This window comes from Protopterus annectens, chromosome 3.part1 (assembly GCF_019279795.1).
Source record: "Protopterus annectens isolate FY-2018-M chromosome 3.part1, PAN1.0, whole genome shotgun sequence".
NCBI lineage: Eukaryota > Metazoa > Chordata > Ceratodontiformes > Protopteridae > Protopterus > Protopterus annectens.
In genome coordinates this window covers 1161869398-1161888095 of record NC_056732.1, presented here as the reverse complement: position 1 = coordinate 1161888095, position 18698 = coordinate 1161869398, and positions in this window count along the sequence as shown.

The window sequence follows — 18698 nt, the reverse complement described above, 5'->3', positions numbered from 1 at the left end:
GGTGTTAGGTTATTTTAGGGAATGTGTGATGGCATTGAGTGTACAGTAATATGCAAACTTGGTCAGCCATAAACCCTTAACAGTAGCTTTGACCTCAAGATGTAAATTTCAAAGAGGCATGGCCCAAAGATTGAACCATGAGATGCACTGCTGGAGACAGGTCTTTTTGTCGAGGTAAAGCAGCCCAACATAATTTCCTGGGCTACTACACGAGAAACCTGTCTGTGTGCAAACATAAAATGGATCCCCCCCTTCTAGTATCTGTTACTGAAATAGAATTGGTAACTGTTTTACAACTTTAGAACCCTTAGGGCCTCTGTATTAGAATTACCCAGACATCATCTCCAGTAAACGTTTAACTTTTCTGCAGACTTTCATTCAAAGGAACTACTTCCAGTATGCAAAGTAAACAACTTTAAATATAGGTAATACAAATCAGTCTCTATGTAGGCCTTTACGCTATGTCTTCTTTAACACACAGGTGGGTTTTGGTTCAGCAGACCTTGCACAGGTGATAGCAGATGTGCCATTCCATGCTATGATATATCTGAAGAGACCTCTTCTTTAATGATTCTGTCAGTGTGTTTGAAACCAGTGGCAGTGCATTAAAAAAGTGCAAGTAACAATTTGTTTTTTTGGATCAAAGGTTCTCTCACCCAATACTTAACAAATTTTAGAGCATATCCTAGAGCCTGATTCATGGATTTCAGCAGTATCCTATACAAGCATAGGAAGAACATGGATGGATAACCAAAGCAATATCTTTCATATATCATACACAACCTGCTGCATAAATTCTTGATATCTATCCCAAACATTTACCTGTTGGCCAACTAATACTTCTGAAACTTCTGCTTAGCACAGAAACAGAATTCCTCTATGTTAATAAATATTATGAGGATTCATTCTTCCAGCAAGGGGCAAGTGGAACACTTTTGCCCACCAAACATTTGTATAGCAGCTCTGATGTATTTCACTGCCTTGTTTTGATGCCATCTGCTTCTGGTATTTCCTTCTACTCAAGATATAAGATGCTAATCTGGGCACATGTGAATGTTTCTGTTATGTGAATGCTTCTTTGCCCTTTCTGGAGTAAGGTTAACCATACATACAAGCAGGTATGAGGAAAAGTATATTTTTCTCAGCCATCTTGGCATTCACAGATCTTATACAGGATAGCATTGTCCCCATTTGGCATAAATGGCTTACACATATAGTTTTAGCTGCAATACATAAACAAACCACCAGAAGATGGAAATCTGCAAATCTTTCCATAGCCTGTAACTGTTAGAATCTGATGGAACTAATTTATCAGGACAATATTAAATTATCTATTATACCCAGCTAAAATGTGAACAGTGACATCATGGGCTTTCCTTTTAAATTTAACTGACCACCTTCCAACCTCAAATAAAGTGGCTTTAGAGGAAGTTATTTTATTTCAATCTTCTGTACCTTAAACAGTTATAGCAATCTAAATGTGACATAAATGCACAAATAGAGACTCATTTTGACAACTCATGTTTGCTGAATTTGGTCTTTTGATTCTCAGTTCCTCTCCAGCCATGTTCCTTCACACTCTATTTTATATTTCTTATTTTCTAATTATCTTGGTTATTTTTCCAATGGGCCATTCTTTACAATGGTATCATAAAACACCTGTTCCATGTATGTGTGTGTGTGTGTGTGTGTGTGTGTGTGTGTGTGTTTATGTATATGTGTTATGGTGTGCACATGATCATTTGTATGTCCATTTACATGTGTGTGTACACATGTGTGTCTGTGCATGAGTGCATGTGTTTGGCAGTGTGTATGTGTGCACATGTACGTGTGTGTGTGTGTGTGTGTGTGTGTGTGTGTGTGTGTGTGTGTGTGTGTGTCCTGTGAGAGACTAGCATCCTATCTAGAATTAAGTTCTTTGATTTGCACTCATGAGTGCCACTTTCTCACTACCCAAAAATGAGTAACTTCATATGTGCTTATCCTCCCATTAGTAAAAAAAAAAATATATATATATATATATATATATATATCCACACACACACACACACACACATTATATATATATATATATATATATATATATATATATATATATATATATATATATATATATATATTTATACATATGTTTTTGTGGTGCCATGATGGAAAAAAATACATGTCTGAGTAACTGGAAGAAATAAGCAAGGAATGATGAAATGAGAACTGCCTTTGCTTTCACACGTATGTCTGTCCTGATCTGCACTTCAAAATCAGGTAATTTTCATTCACTCATCAATTTATTCAATCTCTGATAACTATATTATTCATTTATTGAAATACATTTAGTTAATAAGCTGTATTCATTTTGTGACAAATACAATTAGACAAGTTAATTTCATGCACTACAGTAATTTGTATTACCATTGTTATGTAGCTCCACTTGTATCTAATGTTTCTTGTGTAGGTACCAAACAAAAACCAACTGTAACTGACCATCCAGATTTAATATTGCCTTTACTTGTTGAAGCTATTAATTTTACATTACTTCCCTCCATCTGTGTGCAGTTTCAAAGGAAACAGAATTGTAATTCTTGATCTACTGGATTACTTCATTACAAAGCATAGCCTAAAATATGATCTGAGGCAATTTTGTGACTGATTTCCGTGACAACAAGATAGACAAGAAAGCCTAATGAAATGCATCATGAGAAATTAGAAGCTTGATCTATTAATAGATATAATACATTGTTACAGGTGAGCATGAACTTGGACATACTTTTATGGGTGTGTATTTATTTGTTTATTAATTAATTAGTTAATTTATTTGGCATTTGTTTAGTGGGAAAATCCAACTAGGTCATGAGGTACCCTTTTTCAGCAGAAGTCCGAGGAGAAAAGCTCGAGATACATATGGTTAACAGAATTAAAAACTAGACAGATCTAATAAGGTGTAGTGGTGTAGCAGTTAGCATTGTCACCTCACAGCAAGAGATTCTCTGGTTTGATTCTAGGCTGGGGTGACTTCTGTGTCGAGTCTGCATGTCCTTCCTGTGTTCATGTGGTTTTCCTCCTACATTCTAAAGACATGCATCTGGTGTGTTTCTCCTTGGGCCTCTGCTGAAATTGGGCTCTGTCCCAGTTTGGACTTTCCTGGTTAACAAATGTTAAAAAAATAAATAAATAAGTCATAATATTCATATTCTAAAGACATGAATCTGGAGTGTTTCTCCCTGGTCCAACGCTGAAAATGGTCGCTGTCCCAATTGGACTTTCCTGGTAAGCAAATGTTAAAAACATAATAAATAAATATGTCATAACATTCAAGCACAAATATAAAAACAACACATTAGTTTGTCAGAATGAGAACGTCACATAAGTCATAATATTCAAGCACAAAATTTGAAAAAAAACTACACATTAGTTTGTCAGTCAGTCATAATAAAGTCATTGTGTTCAGGTATAAATGATATAGAAAGTCTGATAATAGGAAGCTGCGGCATTATTTGCATAATAGATGATTATCATAAAGATTATTAATATTCTAGAGTTCAGGATATATTGTAACAGATTATATTAGCGAAAGTGTAGGATAGCACGACTAGAGGATGGTAGGGTTTGATACAGGGGATAGTAGGAATATATGTGGAAAAGGTATGAGTGTAACCTCAGGAGAATATGTGTAGAGGAAGGGAGGGTAGGGTAAGTTAGTAGTGGTGATAAAGAGAGAGCAGAGGTAGGAAAAAGGTATAAGAGTACCTTAGCCTAGACTCATACAGGAGCAAATCCAAGCTTTGTTGAAGTATTATTTTATAGTAGTGAGGGTTAGTAGAAGTTTTGATAGTTAAAGGAAGGGAGTTCCATAGTTTTGCCACAGAGCAGGAGTAAAGGCTTAGGCCTGGGATTTTGTTAGGTTTATAAGTTGTGAGGAGATGTTTGTCTTCAGATCTAAGTTGTTTATTTGGGAAATAAAAGTTGATTAACGGGATAAGAGTAGGACAATCTAGTGGGTTGTGGGTGATTTTATATACCATAATAAGCTGTATGCATTGGAGGTGGAGGAGGAGTTCAAGCCATCTTAGAGAATGTAAGGCTTTACAGTGATGAGTTAGAGGGGCTGCATTTATGGCAAATTTGGCACTTTTGTTATAGCAGTTTTTTCGTTTTTTTTTCTTCGGGAATTCTGTAAATTAGTTAGAATTAGGGCCCCATATAACAGTGGGGGCAAGAGGTAGGTTTTGGCCAGGGGAATTTTGGTAGCTGCTGTGAGGAAGTTTTTATTCTCGTATAACATGCCTTGTTTTTGGTGAGTAGTTTTGATACCTTTTTGTATGTATAGGCCAAACTTGAGATTATCATCAGTTGTAACACCTAGTAGTTTGGTATGCTGAACTAATTCAATTTCAGTATTGCTGCATGGAAATAACTTAAAGTTTGTTTTGTTGGAGCTATGTAGTTTGTGGATGAAGAGAAGGAACTTTGTTTTTATGGGGGGGGGGGTGGTCAGTAGGAGTTCAGCATTGGAGAGCCATGTTTCTATGGAAGAGAAAGCTTGTTGTGTTATGTGTTGTAGATGAGTTAATGTGATTGATATGCAGATTATAGTGGAGTCATCTGCATACTGGATTAGAGTGCCTTCATAGGAGGATGTGTGTATTTTATTGATGAAGACATTGAATAGCAATGGGCCTAGGTGGATCCTGGAGGTACATCTGTAGGAGTGATGTGATATGGGGAAATAGAGCCCTGTCATTTTACTGCTTGCTTCCTGACAGCTAGGTAGCTAGAAAACCACTGAAGTGAGGAGGAGGATAGACCATTGCTGGAAACTTCTTTAAGGAATTTGGGGTAAGACTTTTGACAAATCTAGAAATACTGCAGATACTAGTTTGCCAGTGTGACAGGCTTTGTTGACAGAGTCCATGAAAGATAATAAGTCTGTTGTTTAATAAATCTAAGACTACCACTGAATGAATATAGTTAATTTTATTATAAAATGATGGAGATGTTTGAATTTAGTCCACATTTTGAAGGCAGTATAGTGGCGGCTGGTGACTTCAAATCAAAGGGGGACTGCAGGAGACAGATGAATGGGTGGGGTCAATGGGAAGGGGTGCAGCCAACTAGAAAGTGGAAAAGCTATGCTCAAAACCACAAAATCTGTAACTTTTATTAAATACGCTGCCCTGGGTGCCAAACCGTCATTATGAGAGTCCAATCAAGATAAAATGAAGTGTAGAAGAAAAAAAAAATATTTCAATGCATTGGCTGCATGACAGCTTACTTAATATCTAGATGAAAACAAAAAGTTTGTGAGGCATGAAAAATTAAATTACTTTTTAAATACATTACTGGAATGCCAGTCAAAATCAAGTGCAAGAAAAACAAGCAGCACTCAACTCAAACCACTTCTCCTTGCACTGCAGTTCTAATTATAATTTATATTCAGCTTTATAAAAGTACCAAGTAGCATGCTGAAAGTAGCAATCTCTGTGATACCCCCCTTGTAAAAATGTTTCTTATCCAAAAAAGACCTGCTGCCTGACAACAACTCTCTACTTGTTTCATGGGGAAAACATTATCAAAGTAAAAAATGAACAGCAAACAAGAAACAAGCTCAAGATAAATTGCTTAAAGGATTACTGCACAGGTTATGGACCACACATGGCAGATTGGCATTCTGTTCAGTTTACGGGTAAAGCCTGCAAATATAACTGCAAATCTCCAACAAAGGTAATGAGCTTCTTAAAATATTGTAACCCTGTCCTTTATTACAAATACTGTCATATGCTTTTCAATACCCAAGGCTTATACGTTATTTAGTTATGTAAGTATTCTCTGCCTGGCAACAACAGAAAGGCTTTCAGTGTTGGCAATTCTTTAACAGTATGCTTATTAAAGTTTACTTGCATCTTACAATCTCAGACAAGCTTACCTGATGGTCATTAAAGCACTGCTACTGAAACACAGAGCAACAGGCACTTTCTGAATAATCTTCTTCTTCTTCTTTCGGCTTTTCCTGGATAGGGGTCGCCACAGTGGATCACCTATCCTCTCATGATTGGTAGTGGAGTTTTACAGTGTCGAGTTTCCAGCCCGGCACCCAACCTTCCACAGAAGGCACACACACACACACGCACTCACACTTTCTGAATAATAATAAGCATAAATCAACAGTATAAAAATATGACAGAAACCAGAACATTCTGTAAAATCAAGAACAGATGAAAAGCCACTGTAGTTCTCGTGTCTACCTTGGATGGGGGGATACTCTGCACATTTACAATACATAACTGCTCCTTGCCTTGCTTGGATACATCCAGAGTCACTACATGGGGGAGTGGGGTGCAACAAGTATGTCACAATTTGAAAGCCTCTGGCTGACTGTGATGGCCCTGACACATTTGTCATACCGCTCAACCTCAGAGCGAGAAATCTGGACAAAGCCATACATAGAAGTGGGGCAAAGGCCCAAAAATAAGGACAATTTTTAAATATTGATCTTATAAACTTAGAAAGATAATAGAATAGTAGATCTTGCATTATTATGAATTTTCTGAAGGGTATGAAATCTGAAACTCAAATGTCTGTCATTATTTTCTAACTTCAGTCTTTAATGATTTGCCACTAATTTCTCAAAAAAACACAATTTTATGAAAAATGGACCAAAAATGTGATGTGAAAATATAAAATAGCCACACAATACAGCTGGGAACCTGTCAAAGAAGGGACACTTTTTTAATATCAGTACTGCTAACTTGAGCAGCTGACAAAATAAAAGAATCTGCATGCATTTCTGAAATAAAAGTAATCTATAACTCTGATTATTACAGTTACTTATTAATTGTAAACACTCCACGTTTTCTTCCATAATTGCCATTTTGCAGAGGGTTTTTAGGGGAAGAGCAACATTTTGAGCCAAAATCGGGGACAGTTGAGAGGTCTGGATATGCCTAATTCTATTAAGCAATTTATTTGCACGTACCTCTCAACCTGTTAATGCAGGAAATCTGGACAAGGCCAAATATATTGGAGAACATATAAACAGTACTAAAAATTTCTCTTGTATAAGCTGAGACAGTTGATAGAATAACAGGTCTTGCTTTAGCATGCCTTTTTCTGAAGGTTATGAAGTCTGAAACTCAGTGTCTGTCATTATTTAGTGACTTAATTCCTAAATGATTTGCCAGAAAACCACAAATTTTATGAGGAACAAACCAAAAATAAGAAGCAAAAATCTGGACTGTTGAGGGGTATAGTTCAGCCGGAGCTGTCTTTGAGTTTGCTGCCCTTCCTGCCTCACAAAATCATGGTTGAATGGAGCCTCCCCCCCCTCATGCCATTCCAGTGAACCATTTCTTGTCTATTTCACCCCATTTACCATAAACACTAATGTGCATATTGCTTTACTTCTGCGATGATTTGGACTTCATTTGAAAGTTTTATTTTGCATTTTACAGTGCAAACACTAATAGATATCTGCTAAACAAAGCAATGCAGTCTCACAATGAAAACAGACGTAGCATTAAAACATTTCTTCCCTTGAAACTCACATTCATTGAAACAGCATTGAAACCCACATTCAAAGAAAATGCATTTTGCCAGTGGCAGATAAAGATTAACTTTGGGTTTGGGATGTTTTCAAATCACAGGCCTCTTGCACACATGCTCTTTCATACACCTTCCTGATTGTATTAAATTATATTCCTTGTATAAAACAGTACAGTTTTAGAGGCCATTTTAAATTTATTGTTTTGAACATTTTTCCAGTAAAAATTAAACAAAATGCATGCACCAATAATGACACAACTGCCAAATTCAGAACATTGCCATCATAAAAGTCTACTCAAACTTCTACACTCCACCAGTATCAGTAAATATGCACACTCTCTGAAGAAGTAAAAGTCATCTAAATAATTCCACATTAAAAAGATCTGTAACTAATGAAGAGGTTGCTGCTAGCAAACAACTTTATATTTCATTGTTACATCTATATATAAAGTGCCTTTTGCCCTTGAGGAATAAATTGCCTATGCTACACTAAAAATGATAAGCAAGTAATATTGCAATAGGGAATGGATGGCAAACTGATAATAGGTTTATAGTTACTAATTGTCTTTGCCAAAAAGGAGTTCAGTATCCACCCCCTTTGCAACACAGTACAGTATCAGCAATGCATCTAGTTACTGTGGGAGTAGAACCCCCAGCCATCTGCATCTAAAGCAAGTACACTACCTGTTGGGCTATTAACAATGCAAGCAGACTCAGCATAAGCAGCATTAAACTTTTGCTCCCCTACAGCTCTCAACTCCTTGTAAAATCTACTTAACACTCAGCTGTATCTCTAAACTTTGCAGCACAAGAAATCTGGAAAAAGCCAAAATTTATTGGGGGGGGGGACAAAAGGCCAAAAACCAGGGGCACATTTTAAACATTGCTTGTATAATGTTGGAAAGTTGCTAGAATAAAATGCTGTGTTACCACCATACATTTCACTGCCAAGACTTGAACCCAAGACCATGTACAAAACAGTCAGAGCAACATACCACTATGCCAAATCAGCTGTTTTGTATAAGAGAGGAAGACTAAAACTTAAATGGCTACCATTTAGTGAATTCAGTTATCACCACAGCTGTCAAACTCTTAGCACAAAACACCCGAACAAAGCCAATAATGGGGAAATACAGCACCCAAACATATTCATTGAATTCAGTTCTCAACATAGCTCTCAACCTCTTAGCAGAAAACACATGAACAAAGCCAGTAATGGGGGAATACAGCCCCCAAACATACTCAGTGAATTCAGTTATTACCATAGCTTTCAACCTTAGGACAAAAACCCTGGACAAAGCCAATAATGGGTGAATACAGTCCCTCAAATAGGGACATATCTCAAATATCCATCTTATAAACTTAGAAAATTGCTAGAATAAAAAGTTTTGTGTTACCATGTACTTTCTGAAAAATATGAAGTTTGAAATTCAAATGCTTGTCATTTTTATTTAACATTTGTTAACCAGAAAAGTCTGACTTGGATCAAAAGCCAATCTTTAGCTGAGGCCCAGGGAGAAACACTCCAGACACATGTCTTTGTAAGTTGGGAGGACACCAGAGCACCCAGAGGAAACCCATGGAGGACATGCTGACTTCACACAGAAAGCACCCCAGCCAAGAATCAAATCAGAGAACCTGTAACTGTCAGGCAACAATGCTACCACTGCACTATCTGCTTTGTAAGGACACAAACATACACAAACCACAGATTCTATGAAGAACAGAACAAAATTGAGGGAAAAATATTCAAATGTTTTACAAATGGTGGTGGGTAGGGAATTCAGGCTCTTGCCACCTAGGCCCAAGGTACAGGGTTCAAGTTTGTTCTCAACCCACCACCATATGGCACCTGGGGCATTTTATATACACACACACACACACACACACACACACACACACACACACACACACACACACACACAGTCTATCCAAACACACACACACACACACACACACACACACACACACACACACACACACACACACACACACACACACACACACACACACACACACACACACACACACACACACACACACAGTCTATCCAAGCAAGTCATTCCATCAAAGGTAAAAGAATGCAAACGCATATCCACAATGCTAAGAAGCCCGCAACAAGACATCCTTCCCGTGAGAGCAGGCTGGGTACTACCCAGCCTGTGGACATTGCAGTCTGATCCCCCTTCAAGTCTATGCAGTTGTAACTGCATAGACATCTGGGAGAGTGCTGTTGAATGCTCTTTACCCAATCTGGACTGCTGGTGAGACAGTCTGGATTCTGTGCGCATGCTCCAGACTGGTTCACCAGCAGTATGGAAATGCCGTGACTGCACATGCGTGATGTTCCATGACTCGTTTATTTTTTTATTTTCTTTTATTTATTTTCTTTTTTCTTTTTCTTTTTTGTTTCCAGCTGGGGCGGGGGCTGTAGTCCTGCAGCCCAATAGCACGAGCAGCCCCTGAGTATAACCCAATGCATTAATGCTGTGACAATAAAATATCATAAGGCCACCACTTTCATTTATGTTTTCTGCTGGATAACTATCTTTATTTGAAACTGATGTGATGATCTTACAAACTATCTGCAGCTGCATGGACATGGATGCATGCCATGTGTCTGTGTGTGAGTGGGTGTGTGTGGGTGTAAGTATGTGTGTGTGTTTGCACTTGTGTGTATATATGTGTGCGTGTGTGCATGTGTGTGTGTGTGTGTGTGTGTGTGTGTGTGTGTGTGTGTGTGTGTGTGTGTGTGTGTGTGTGTGTGTGTGTGTGTGTGTGTGTGTGTGTATGTGTGTGTGTGTGTGTGTGTGTGTGTGTGTGTGTGTGTGTGTGTATTGACTGAGTGACAGAAATGTGGTATCCCTCCCTCTCCACCTCTGAAGTTGGTAAAATAGATACTAGAGAATGAAAAAGAAAGAAAGAAATAGAAACCGTTTCTTGGAGATAGTGTTACTTATAGATCTGTTCTGTTGAATTGTATGGCAATTTGGGGGCAATCTGGATTGAAATTGAGTTTTTACTTGTACCAAAGGATTAGTATTTGACTTGTATCAATCTATGTGTTCATTATTATGCGTATGATGTTAGTCAACATTTGAGAAAGTCAATAGTTTCAGCTGTGGTAAAGTATCTCATTTCTAGAATTTCTTAGGTGGAACTATGAGATATGTTGGCATATTGTATTATCATTTATTTTTTATTATTTTATTTGCATTTTGGTTAATTTGGTAGACCCCTTATCACAGCATGACCAGTCATAATACTAACCTCCAATGATTCTTCACATTTTCTTAGCAACAGGGATAAGAAGTTGGGTAATGATTGAAATAGACATAATAAAATCATGTTAAGCACTAGATCTCGGAACAGCCTTATGCCTCAACAGATGCTGTAAAAGCAGGTGCAGACAAATTGCTTCGGAGACATTTTCTGTAATCTGATTAATAGCTTCTGATATAATGTGCTAAACACACATGGATACCCTATTGGAAAATGTATGCTCTCAACAGGGTATTAATTTACAGATATTGCCCCATAAAGAACAAGTCTGACACTTCATGGCAGTACATTAAACTTCTGTGAAACTGGAAAAAAATGTCTGCTATTTTATTATGTTTGCTAAATATGGCTGTGATGTTTAGCAACTGTAAAAAATGCAAGTGAAAAAAATAATGTGCATGTGTGCGTGTGTGTGTGTGTGTGTGTGTGTGTGTGTGTGTGTGTGTGTGTGTGTGTGTGTGTGTGTGTGTGTGTGTGTGTGTGTGTGTGTGTGTGTGCAAACAAGAGAAATAGAAAATCAGAGAGAGAGAGAGAAGAGAGAGAATGAGTGAGTGAATGAGGGAGGGAGTGACCTTTACACACTGGGCACACACCCTCTCAACTTACACTGATATGGCCATTTCTTGGAATATTCCCCTTTCCCCAAAGTATGGGGATCTCACAGTTAGTATATGTAAGTTTGGGGTTTGTAAGGCCCAGGAGGACATTTCAATGAGTCAATTTAGGTAGGGGACTAACTAGAGCAAATGTGTATGTGTGTGTGTATATATATATATATATATATATATATATATATATATATATATATATATATATATATAAAACAATTTAACACAGAGCCCACTATTTAAATGCAGCAATTCCAACTAGGTCTGTGGGCAACAGGCCCCATAACACCCCTGAGAAGTTTGTTATTTCCCCAATAACACCTACCCTGTTGGGCATTATCACTTGCTTCTTTCCTTACTGTGTAATCGACTGCTAATTTGCTAGGATGGATAAATTAATAATTGCCCAATTAGGCTGACTCCAATGGATGACTTTCATCCCAGATCTTAACTATACAAAATAAATAAATAAATACATAAATAATAGAAAAAGAAAATTATACATGTCGTCACCAAATTATATAAAGAAAAACATTGACCAGCTGAAAATAAATGAAATCAAATTTAAAAGGAAAAAATACTAAGTCACAGAGATAAAACAATACAGCCCAGAAAACTTGTTTACCATGGGAGGATGGTGGTTTCCAGAAAACATTGAGCTACATTACAGCTTATGACATTATTTTCAACATTGCACAGTTCTTTTCTGAATTGCCCAAATATAAACAAATATTATAAGTCAAAAATTAGGATTCCTATGTATGAGATACCCATTATACCTTTTCTGGTATCCTGTAACTCCTTCTGGTCTCCCAAAGTGAGGGGTATAAATGAAAAGAACTGTTTAGAGAAGGCGGGAAATTGTTCTGGAGGATTTGTGTGAGAAGGGAATTGAAAGAGGAAAGAAAAGGGAGAAGATGGGGAAGGAGGTTGGTTTACCTAAAATCACAGTAAAAAAAATCTGAATTAGAATCATTGGAAGATGGCAGAAACTTTAAATACATTAAAAAAATAATATTCTCATAATACATGGGTCTTTTTTTCAAACATCCATTCATTCATTCATTCATTCATTCATTCATTCATTCATTCATGCATTTAATACTTTCATTCATTCTCTGATACTATCTTATTTAGGGTCACTTGTAGCAGCAGGTCATCTTGGCATGGAACAGATATAAAGTAGAAAATCGGTCTGAAACATGATGACATTCCATTCTGGGCACACACAGACACTGATATATGCCCATGAGAAAAACAAACACTAACAAACTTACACAAAAACAAACACTGACAAAGAGAAGACAGTTCTCATCTTAAACTCTGAGGAGGGGAGACTTCAGCTTAAGAAGGTGAATCCTAGGAAGGCTGCTGGACCAGACAACATACCTGGCAAGGTGCTGAAGGGGTGTGCTGATCAGTTATGTCTGGTACTGACAGACATCTTCAACTCATCCCTTGCTATGGAGAGAGTTCTCTCGTATTTCAAGGAAGCAAGTATTATCCCACTTCTAAAGAAACTCAACTCTACTTGCCTCAATGACTTCAGACCGGTTGTCTTAACCTCAAACGTTATGAAGTGCTTTGAGAGGATTGTGCAGAAACATCCATTTGTTTGTCTGCCTATGTCCTTCAATCCACTCCAGTTTGCATACCAGGAAAATAGATCGACTGCGGATGCTATTTCAGTCACACTACACCTTGCATTAAAACACCTAGAAGGGAGGAACAACTATGTAAAGATGCTGTACATCGACTTCAGTTCTGCATTCAGCACTGTGATTCTGATGCAACTGGTGAAACACAGGATAAACAGGCACCTATGTAACTGGACTCTTGACTTTCTGATTGGTAGACCCCAGTGGACATGCACTGGAAACAACACCTCTTAATGCATAGTCTTGAATACTGGTGTTCCCCAAGGTTGTGTGCTCAGCCCCTTGCTCTTCACCATCCTCACCCATGACTGTACTGCAAAATATAAGTCAAATCATATTATAAAATTTGCTGATGGTACCACAGTCATGAGTCTCATTAGTGGTGGGAATGAACATAACTACAGGGATGAGGTGAACACTTTGATTGCCTGGTGTGACAGGAACAATCTGGTCCCGAATGTTAACAAGAACAAAGAAATGATTATGGACTTCAGGAGAAAGACGACAGTTCACCAAACGCTCACTATCAAAGGGGAGGTAGTAGAGAAAGTCAAAACAACCAAGTTCCTGGCCCATCACATCTCTGATGACCTCTCCTGGGCTGCTGACAACAACCATATAGTCAAGATGGCTCAACAGAGGCTTCACCTCCTGAGAAAGATCAAAAAGGCCAGGCTCCCACAGTCTACTCTTACTGCTTTTTACAGGGGAGCTATTGAGAGCATCCTCACTAGCAACTTCATAGCATGGCTTAGCAACTGCACAGTTGCTGAGAAAAAGAAACTACAGAGGGTGGTGTGGGTGGCTGAGAAAATCTTGGGCACAAACCTCTCTCCTATTCAGGAGCTTTTCTTTACAAAAGCAAGAAAAAGAACATATAAAATACTTCCTGATTCAACCTATCCGGCCCACAACTGGTTCTCACAACTTGCATCTGGAAGGAGGTACCACAGTTTCTGCTGTACGAGTACCAGATTCAAGAACAGTTTGTATCCTACATCTGTGAGCCTTATTAATACGGACACCAACCATGATACTGATACATTGAAGCCTCTTTTTTCATTTAATCCTGCTGCCCTGAGCAATTACTGCCAGCATTACTATTATGCAATATCATGGCTATACTGAGTCATCTCTAAGGTTAACAAGTGCAATATGGTAACTAAACAGCTGCTATTCACTAGTCTCTATTTATTCTCTATCTTAACAGTGTAGGGGTTTGGTGGTGGGTACTTATTATTTCCTCAAAATGGAGAACATTGACATTTTTGCTGTAATGGAGACCGGATTTAAAGCAGCAGAAAACACCCCTGTGCTACCAGACTACAACTCATTCCACACCTTTTGGCCCCAGAAAATGGACCGAAACTCTAAAGGCAGTGGCATCTTCATATTCATAAAGGATATGCACACCTCCAGACTAGTAGCCCAGCATAATGCATCAGAGATACTTCAGGTACAGCTAACAGTGGGTAAGACGGCAATTCTGGTCATAGCCTGCTATAGGTGTCCAACCATGTCCCAGGACTCTCATTCCATGTTCCTAAGCACCCTGGAAACTATTAGGGTCCAACCCAACACTCTCATACTGGGTGACTTCAACTACACCTCCATCAACTGGGAAAATTACTCATGCACCAATACAGTTGCCCAAAATTTCCTGGAATTCATTAATTCTAATTCACTGGACCAGCTCATTCTTACTCCCACTAGAGGAAGCAACATCCTTGACCTGGTTATTACTAACATGGGCAACCATTGCTCAACACCAATAGTCAATTCCTTCCTGGTTAGATCTGACCACAAACTAATTACCATGGAAATTTACATCTTATCCATACCACTAGCAAAGGTAACCACCATAAAAAACTTCTCCAAAGCTGATTTTGGGATTCTACAAACAGAGGTAGCTAACTTCACGGCACCCATGCAAATGGAAAATAGGTTCTTGACTGCCAAATCATACACCAATACACTGTACGAACATGTACATATATGCATGGAACTAGCCATACCCAACAGAACCAAGATGCTCTCCTTCAAAAAACGGAAGCCAATCTGGTGGTCCCCTGCCATTAACAAACTCTACAAAAGAAGGAAGAAACTGTTGCAGGAAAAAAAGGTGAAGTCCCAAGACTAGAAAAACTCCCTTATTAGCCTCAACAAAAAGTTGAGATCCCTCATTAAAACATCTAAAGCTAGCTATGAAGGTAGAATTACGGCAGACACTAAAAACAACCAGAAAGCCTTCTACAGTTATAGCAAGAGTCTCCACTGTAATACCCAGATTTGCTCTGAGTTACTGCACAATGGTACCTCCTATAATGAGCCAACAGATATTGCCAATATACTGGATGACAGATTCAGTGCCATCTATACCTCTCTCTCCCCCTAAATGACCAATCACAATACCGGAAGAATGACAGCCACCCAGCATTACTGGAGCACAGGTTAAATCTGCATTGTCCAAGGTCAATAATTCAGCTTCCATGGGATCTGACAATATCCCTGGCTGTATTCTACATGAATTACAAAGTGAACTGGCACCACACCTGTGTGACCTGTAAAATCACAGCCTCTCCTCAGGCTTTGCCCTACAGAATGGTGCACTACTACAGTCATCCCTCTCCATAAAGGGGGAGTGACTACAGACCCTGGGAATTATCGCCCCATTAGCCTGATGAGTCTGATATGTAAGGCTATGGAGCACATCATCATGGACCTAATTAACAAAGATACAGGGAATCTCCAAACTCTGGATCCCATGCAATTTGGTTTTGTGAAGGGTAGATCATGCCTGCTGAACCTGGTTGACTTCTTTGAGTCAGTCACCAGAGGTGTGGATGAGGGCAAGGCAGTTCATACAGCCTACCTTGATCTGGCCCAGGCCTTTGATATCATTCCCCATTCAGGAATTATTGATAGACTCAACAAACTAGGCATCAATCCCTATATCACTAGGTGGGTTGCAAATAGGCTCACAGATAGAACCCACATTGTGAAAGTAGCAGACTCCAAGTCAGACTGCAAAGCAGTCATGAGGATCAGTCCTGGGTCCTCTCCTGTTTAGCATCTGTTTCTCAGAAGTCCAGGCCAGCACAGAGAGACTCTGGCTGACTAAGTTTGCTGACAATTGCAAGCTGGGAGCCATTATTAACTCCCCAAGTGATGTAGACATCCTACAGAAAGGCCCCACTGAGACCAATGACTGGTGTTGAAACCATCGCCTCAAGCTTAATGCCAAAAAATGCATCATCATTCCCTTTGGGAAAAACTCAGTTCCCACTAATTACCACATTGATGGTAGGCCACTGAATACTGATGGTATTATAAGAGATCTGGAGACAATGGTTGACAGCAACCTCTCATTTGACCACCACATTGCCACTGTGGTCAGAAAGTCCTTCTATGTGGCACATCTCATTACCAAGGGTTTTGCATCCAGGAAAAAAGAGGGCATCACCTCTCTCTACTCTTCCCTCATTAGACCAGTCATTGAGTATAATGCCCCATTTGGCATGTACCTCACTAAACACCTGCAACAGCTGGAAAGGCCACAAAAGTACCTCATGAAGTGGATCCTATGCCTTAAACACATGCCCTACATGGACGGCCTCAAAACATTCCAGCATTTCTCTGACTCATATAATCTATTATGAGGTGATCTCTGCTTGACCTACAAAGCCAAGTCTGACCCAGCCCTGTTAGAAATGTTAAAACTAAAGAAATCCCAATCTCTCTGCACCACACACTCCAGGGACATCAACCTCATTATCACAATCAACAAAACATGCTGGAGGGACAGGTTCATAACCCAGAGACTGCCCATGCTCTGGAATAGACTTCCCATACATGTCAAGCAGAGCACCTCACTGGCACTTTTCAGGACAAATCTTGATAAGTGGATGGGAAATAGAAAGTTCACCCTGGGGAATCACTCCAGTGGCTCTACTTGATAGAGGCACTGGGAACTAGCAGCTGCATGATGCCAGGGTGCTTCTGTGGGCTAGGCTTGTAAAGGCTCCAGGGCCATTGGCCTAGTACACACCTATGAACCTATGAACCTATCTATCACTGGATAATGAGTATTGAATGTGTTTATGTAATGTGAACTACCTCTTACATGCCATTTGTGTTATTTTCTTTCTTATGTTATTCTTTGATACTGCTGTATCTACATTATTTGCACTGCATTTCTCTCATGAGCTAACATTTTTAATTTTGTTTAGGCTGCAGTTGTGTGGTCATAAATGACAATAAAGTTTCTTTGAATCTTTGAATGAGAATATACCCACACAAGCACATACCTCCTATGAGCAATTTATTGGATTGCCAATTGGCCTATATGCCTGACTTTGGGATGTGGGAAAACATAAGGTAATCCAACACAAATCTATGTAGACAAAAAGTGGACATGCAGGCACCACATAGAAGGTGCCCAGCCAGGACCAAACTGTATAACCAAATGGTGTGCGTAAGCACTGATAATCACTGCACACTTGTATCACCAAATATTTAAAACTCTTTTCAGTTCAGTTTTATTAAGAACTGCACTATCTATAAGGTAAATGGACTTGTCCAGTTCACCCTTTCCATCCAGAGTTATGTAATTACAGGATATGAAATGAAAAATGAAACATTTATAAATGTAAAATGAACAATATTAAAACCCTGAAGAAAGCAAAATGTTGATAAACAAGTACATATTGTGTGAATACAGCAATAGCTAGCAGGGTTTAATAAGACAGATGCACACATTTATAACACAAGATAAATGGTTTTGGGATTAAGTGTGCATAATTTCATAACAATGAAATCAGCTACAGTGAACCAAAAATAAATATGAAATAGGTTTTTTTGGAAAAAATAAATAGGTCATGTAATGTTTTATTGTGAAGTGTGTTAGGACTTTGTAGAAGTGATGATCATTTCACTACTGACACCCCTTATATGTCCTGCCTTATTGGGCATGTGAATGTGTGGGGAAGTAGTAGAAAACATTACCTCTCAAGACATCTGCAACAACTGGAAAGGCCTCAGAAATACCTCACTAAAAGAATCACAGGCCTAAAGCAGATGCCCTACGCTGACCATTGTAAAAAACTCCAGCTATACTCTGTCGCATATCGTCTACTCAGAGGCGATCTCTGCTTAACATACAAGGCCATGTCAAACCTAGAGCTGTTGGACATGCTACACTTAAAGAAATCCCAATCCCTCAGAACTACACGCTCCAGGGATCTAAACCTTGTCATCACAATAAACAAAACATGCTGGAGGGATAGGTTCCTGACCCAGAGACTCCCCAGACTCTGGAATAGATTGCCCATACATGTCAAGCAGAGTGCCTCTTTAGACCTCTTTAAGAGGAACCTTGACGATTGGATGGGAGAAGGGAAATTCACCCCAGGGATCATGTCAGTCGCCCTGCTAGACAGGGGTCCAGGAAAGTAAATAATGTGGGAAGAAATAGCCAGGGAATTGTTATGGCTAGGCTTGTATAGGCCCTAGGGCTGATAGCCTCGTACCAACCTATGAACCTATGAACCTATGATAGTAGGATGATTCTGCACTGGGTGCTCAGTCTCCTCAATGGCCAAATACATTGGTTGGGTCT